This window comes from Octopus bimaculoides, chromosome Z, assembly GCF_046866305.1.
Source record: "Octopus bimaculoides isolate indiv1 chromosome Z, ASM4686630v1, whole genome shotgun sequence".
Lineage (NCBI taxonomy): Eukaryota > Metazoa > Mollusca > Cephalopoda > Octopoda > Octopodidae > Octopus > Octopus bimaculoides.
In genome coordinates, this window is record NC_142944.1 from 18,288,022 (window position 1) to 18,294,385 (window position 6,364).

Below are 6,364 nucleotides of genomic sequence, written 5' to 3' on the forward strand. Positions count from 1 at the left end.
GTCATCATCATCATCATCATCATCATCATCATCATCATTTAATGTATGTTGTCCATGCTGGCATGGCTTGGGTGGTTTGACCAGAGCTAGCAAGCTGGAGAGCTGCACCAGGCTCCAATTGTCTGTTTTGGCTTGGTTTCTACAGCTGGATGCCCTTCCTAATATAAGCTACTTTATAGAGTGTACCGGGTACTTTTACATGGTATTGTACTAGAGCTTTAACATAGCACCAGCACAAGTGCTTTTTACTCAGGACTCTTGCAGGCCAATCCTCGTCACCAGGAAGTGGGGGACCAGCCCTTAACACTTTTGCTGTATAGGACGGGTCTTCTTGAATACAGCAAGGCACCAGGTATCTTGGCCCTCTGTCATCTTGCATGAACACTTCAGTGTCTTCCTTCAGGTCGTCCTTCAGTACTTCGTCCCATGTCTTCTTGGGTCTCCCATTTCCACATGTTCCATCGACTTTGAGAGATTGACATTTCTTGTATTTATTAAAAGCTATATTTATATATTTGATATAAATTTAATATTTATATATTTAATACTAGATAATTAAGAAAAGAAATTTAAAAGTTTATTTAAAAAAACAGAATATCAAAAGTCTTAAGAAGAGCAATAAAAAGGAAAGAATAAATTATGATAAAAATAGACTTGATATGTTAGTAACTGTATGAGTCAAGGCAGAGATGAAGGGTTAATAAGTCAAAGTAGAAATGAATGATCTTGGGAAAGCATTAAACTACATCTCTTGTAGGGTTTCAGGGTTAGGGTTAGAGTTAGGAGTTCAGGAATCTTTGGGGAGTTTAGTATTACCCCTTAGTGGTCCCTACTCCCAGATTCCCTATGGCCAGTGCCATCTTAAGGCATGGGAACACTGAGCAGTTGTCTGAGGCCACATGGGTCTAGGGGCCCAATTATGATCTATGTATACTGTCAATAAATAAATACTATGGGACTGATGCATTGAATAGTTTTAAGATGGCCCTGACTTTGGCTCAGAGTGGCACTACTTGTCAAGGGTCCTGGTTGTGGGCCAAATAGCAGGAGAAGGTTGTGTGGTTATGACATAAAGAACTCAGCAAAAGGGTGGCCCTTAAACAGGTATTATAGAAACTCACTGGTGTGTAGATATGTCCTAATGTCATATAAACCAGTTTCCCTGCCTAAGGGGTTAAATAGGTTGTGCCTCAGAGTCAAAGGTCAGGAAAGCTGGGCACTAGTGGAATAATTGCCAAATAAACTAGCAAAAAGCAATGGCAAACCACTATTGTATTGTTTCTAAAGGGGAAAACAAATCATGAATTTTCAGACTTTGGCATGGGAAGTTCAAAGTTGTTGATGTGTGTAAAACAGATAAGACATATACAAAGAGGGAGAGAGAGAGATGGCCATGGATGGAATGCCTTTAATCACAAGTCTGATTTATTATGGTTTACTTAGAGCTAAACAGCTAGCTTTTATCTTTTACTTGTTTTAGTCATTTGACTGTGGCCATGCTGGAGCACTACCTTAAGGGGGTTTTAGTCAGGAAATACTTGAATGATAGTTAGTTGACTTGAAGCAAATGGCAAGGCTTAAAGTTGAAAATTAAATATAAACTTTAAAAGGTTTGGGGAAGGAAAAAAAATTACTGTTTATAGGGTGAAGCATAAATGAAAAGGAATGGTGCTTTTATAGGCTACATTAAAGATATTAAATAATTAAGGACAGAAATTTTAAAGTTATATTTCGAAAAATAAAATGTTAAAAGTATTAAGAGAGGCAATAAAAAAAAAAGAGGAGAAAAATTAAATTACTATTGTAATTGAAGTAATATAAACAGGTGAAGATAAAGATTAATCAGGACTGTTATAAAAACGAGAGAGAGAGAGAGATTGTGAGGGATCATTATAAACACAATAATGAGGATTATGTGAGGAAAGTTAAAACATTAATAGAGCATTAAAGGAGGCAGAGAGATAAAAATAGAAATGGAAATAGGGTTAGATTCCAAATATATATAAAAAAATAAGAAAAGGTATTTGGGAATAAAAGGGACATAACTGAAAAGCTTAAATAAAAAAATAAATGCAAATTAAAGTTGAATAAAACAAGTGAGAAATAATTATAATTAAGTCCTATATTAAAATGGTGGGGTAAAGATGGAATTTGATATGGGTAAAGTGACTAATGGATGTAAACAATATAATATAAAAGAATGAATATTTTTTGAATTTATTTAAAAAGGATGGATTGGAAGTAGAATGTATGTGGGCCTGCTAAGTGAATAAATATCATCATCATCATCATCATCATTATCACCATCATCATCACTACCACCACCACCACCAACACCACCACCACTACCACCACCACTACCACCATCACCCTCCTCCTCCTCCTCCTCCTCCTCCTCCTCCTCCTCCTCCTCCTCCTCATCATCATCATCATCATCATCATCATCCTCACCAGCACCATCATCATCATCATTCAATGTCCATTTACCATGCTGGCGTGGGTTTGGTCAATTTGACAGGAGCTGGCCAACCGGAAAGCTGCACAACGCTCAAATTGTCTGATTTGGCATGGTTTCTATAGGCTGATGCCCTTCCTAATGCCAACCACTTTACAGAGTGTGCTGGGTGCTTTTTACATGGCACCAGCACCAATGCTTGTGTATAAATAAAATAAAATAAAATAAATGGACAGCAAAAGGAAATGTGTTACAAGGTTAAAGTTTGTAAGTGGCAGTTGAATGGCTACTGCAGTCTACAGGCTAATGTTCAAAGTAGACTAGGCTTTAATATAAAGGAGTATTATAAGAGTAATAGTTCTAAGCTTTTAATATGATGCCACTAAACAAAAGTGTATATTTAAAATTTAAAGTTCAAAATTTAAAATCAAACATACATTGAATAAAAATTCTTTTTAAAAAAAGATTACACTTTTACTCTTTTACTCTTTTACTTGTTTCAGTCATTTGACTGTGGCCATGCTGGAGCACCGCCTTTAGCCGAGCAAATCGACCCCAGGATTTATTCTTTGTAAGCCTAGTACTTATTCTATCGATCTCTTTTGCCGAACCACTAAGTTACGGGGATGTAAACACACCAGCATTGGTTGTCAAGCGATGTTGGGAGGGACAAACACATACACACACACACACACATATATATACATATACATATATACGACGGGCTTCTTTCAGTTTCCGTCTACCAAATCCACTCACAAGGCTTGGTCGGTCTGAGGCTATAGTAGAAGACACTTGCCCAAGGTGCCACGCAGTGGGACTGAACCTGGAACCATGTGGTTGGTAAGCAAGCTACTTACCACACAGCCACCCCTGCGCCTGATTAAAAAGTTTTAAAATACACATCGGATACTATATATGCATAAGAATTGAATTTGGAGGCCAATGAAAGATTTAGTACCTCAGTTTAAAAAGTTGATAGTTAGAGTGTGGTAAGTCAATGTGTAGGTCCTTTTATCTGTATTACAATGTTTGGGTTTAAAAGTATAGGTAAGTTTTGGAGGACAATTTTCCCACTGTGCTTATTTATGATATTACCTTAATCAAATATGTTCGCCATATTTTCCATAATGTATAAATGACATGGTCTCTTGTTATGATATGACTTAGCTTCATATATTATGTTCTCTTTGAGTGCATGGTTAATATGATTCTCCTCTAACTCTCAAATAATTTCAGGGAGTGAAGTTTCATTTTTTTTTTTTAGGCTTCTGAATGTTTATGTGTGATTATTATAGAGTTAATCCTACAAATTGTGTATGATGAATTATTGAAATTTCATTGAAGTCATAAACTATTTATCTTTCTAGGTTTGTCATTTAAGGGGCTTTTACAATTACAGTTAATATTAAGGTCAAGGTAACCACTGATTTTCAACTAAAATCCTTTATATTGAATCTATGACACTAAAAACTGATGCCCTAGTAACTTAAACTTCCTTGTATTTTTATACTTGTAATGCATTTTTCCATAATCTGTTCCACCTCACACTTTTTACTCTACTATCATTAGGTTCTTCTGTCTCACTCTCCCATCCTCTTCCATTATTAGTATATCTCTTTCTTTCTATGTAGATATTTTTCTTTCTAAATAAATCTGTTTGAATTGAAGCCTACTGAAAACTTCTTATTTATTCACACAAACCCCACTCACTTATCCACCCACACTCTCTATATTCCTAAAGTTGCCATAGCTGCTTTTTATATCCATAAGGTCTCTCACCTGAACTTACTTTGTATTCATTCAATGAAGTCAATAAATTGAAGCATGCATCAGTTTATCAACAATCATTAAAAATGAATAAATGTAATATAGGAGACTCATACACTCACACACATATATATACAAATATATATATATACATGTATACATATATATATATATGTATATGTATACATATATATATATATATGTATACATATACATATATATATATATGTATACATGTATATATATATATTTGTATATATATGTGTGTGAGTGTATGAGTCACACACATATATATACAAATATATATATATACATGTATACATATATATATATATGTATATGTATACATATATATATATATATGTATACATATACATATATATATATATATATATATACATATATATATATATATATATATATATATATATATATACATGTATACATATATATATATGTATACATATATGTATACATATACATATATATATATATGTATACATATATATATATATATATATATATATATATATGTATATGTATACATATATATATATATATATATGTATACATATATATATATATATATATATATATATATATATATATATATATATATATATATATATATACATACATGTATACATATATATATATGTATACATATATGTATACATATACATATATATATATATGTATACATATATATATATATATATATGTGTGTGTGTGTGTGTGTGTGTATACACACATACATATATACACACACATACACACACACACAAACATATAGATTATAACACACACATAATTCAAATGATAAGATACAAGGAAATGTATTGTGATCAGTGATGTATAACAACATTTGATACCTGGTTGATACAGTGATATATATATATATATATATATATATATATATATATATATATATATATATATATATATATATATGTGTGTGTGTGTGTGTGTGTGTGTGTGTGTATGTATATATATATATATATATATATATATATATATTCACATATACACTTACATATACATACATGTATATATATGTATATAATATACATACATAAACTCTGTGGTTGTTGCATGTTTTGGTTTTCATTCCCCACCACCACTTCATCCTACAGATCAATGGAGCTACTTGCTTTCACTTCAGGAATGACCACTCCCACTCGGATGATATCTCATTCCATTCTTCCGGAACCCATAACTTTCTGCACCATGTCATTTTATACACCCTCTCCCCAAACCTGCACTGATTTCATGAACAGATATCTTGGAAACATTTTTCAATGGGAATCATATCACACCAATCTAGATTCATTCAATAGTGCGTTAACACATTCATTATACATATCAAAAAAAAAAAAGACACTATGGTGCCTCCATCACCATGTAAACATAGCCATCATGAGACTATAACCCTCAAAGTTATTGTATATGCTAAATCTTACTGTTATAGAGGTCTTTCCTGGAAAGCATGCATCTCCAGCATAACAATGAATGTTCTACAAAGACTGATTTGCCTCTTCAAGGCTTGAAAATCTTTCACCATATGTTGTTGGCAGCAGCAGTGGTGATAGCGGTGGCAGTGGCATCACAATCATTAAACATCTATTTTCCATGCTGGCATGGGTTGGATGGTTTGACAGGAATTGGCCAACCATTTGTCTGTCTTGGCATGGTTTCTATGGCTGGATGCCCTTTGTTATGCCAACCACTTCACTGAGTGTACTGGGTGTTTTTTACATAGTGCCAGCATGGGTGCTTTTATGTGGCCTCCAGCAGGGGTGCTTTCTATATGGCACCAGCATAGGTGCGTTTTATGTGGCACCAGCACCAGTGCTTTTGAAATGGTACCAGCAAGAGTGCATTTTACATGGCACAAGCTCAGGTGCTCATGTGACACCACCATGAGTGCTTTTTTACATGGTACCAGTATGGGTGCCTTTCACATGGTACTGACATGGATGCTTTTTATGTGGTACCATCAGTTCAGTTAATTTTTAAAAAGTAAAAGATCAAAGATATTTCCTATGCCATAGTCTTATAAGGCTGGTTTCTTGGATTCTGTAGCATATATTGGGTCATCCCGTAAATAATGCGGTTTTTTTCAATTGCATGAACTAAAAG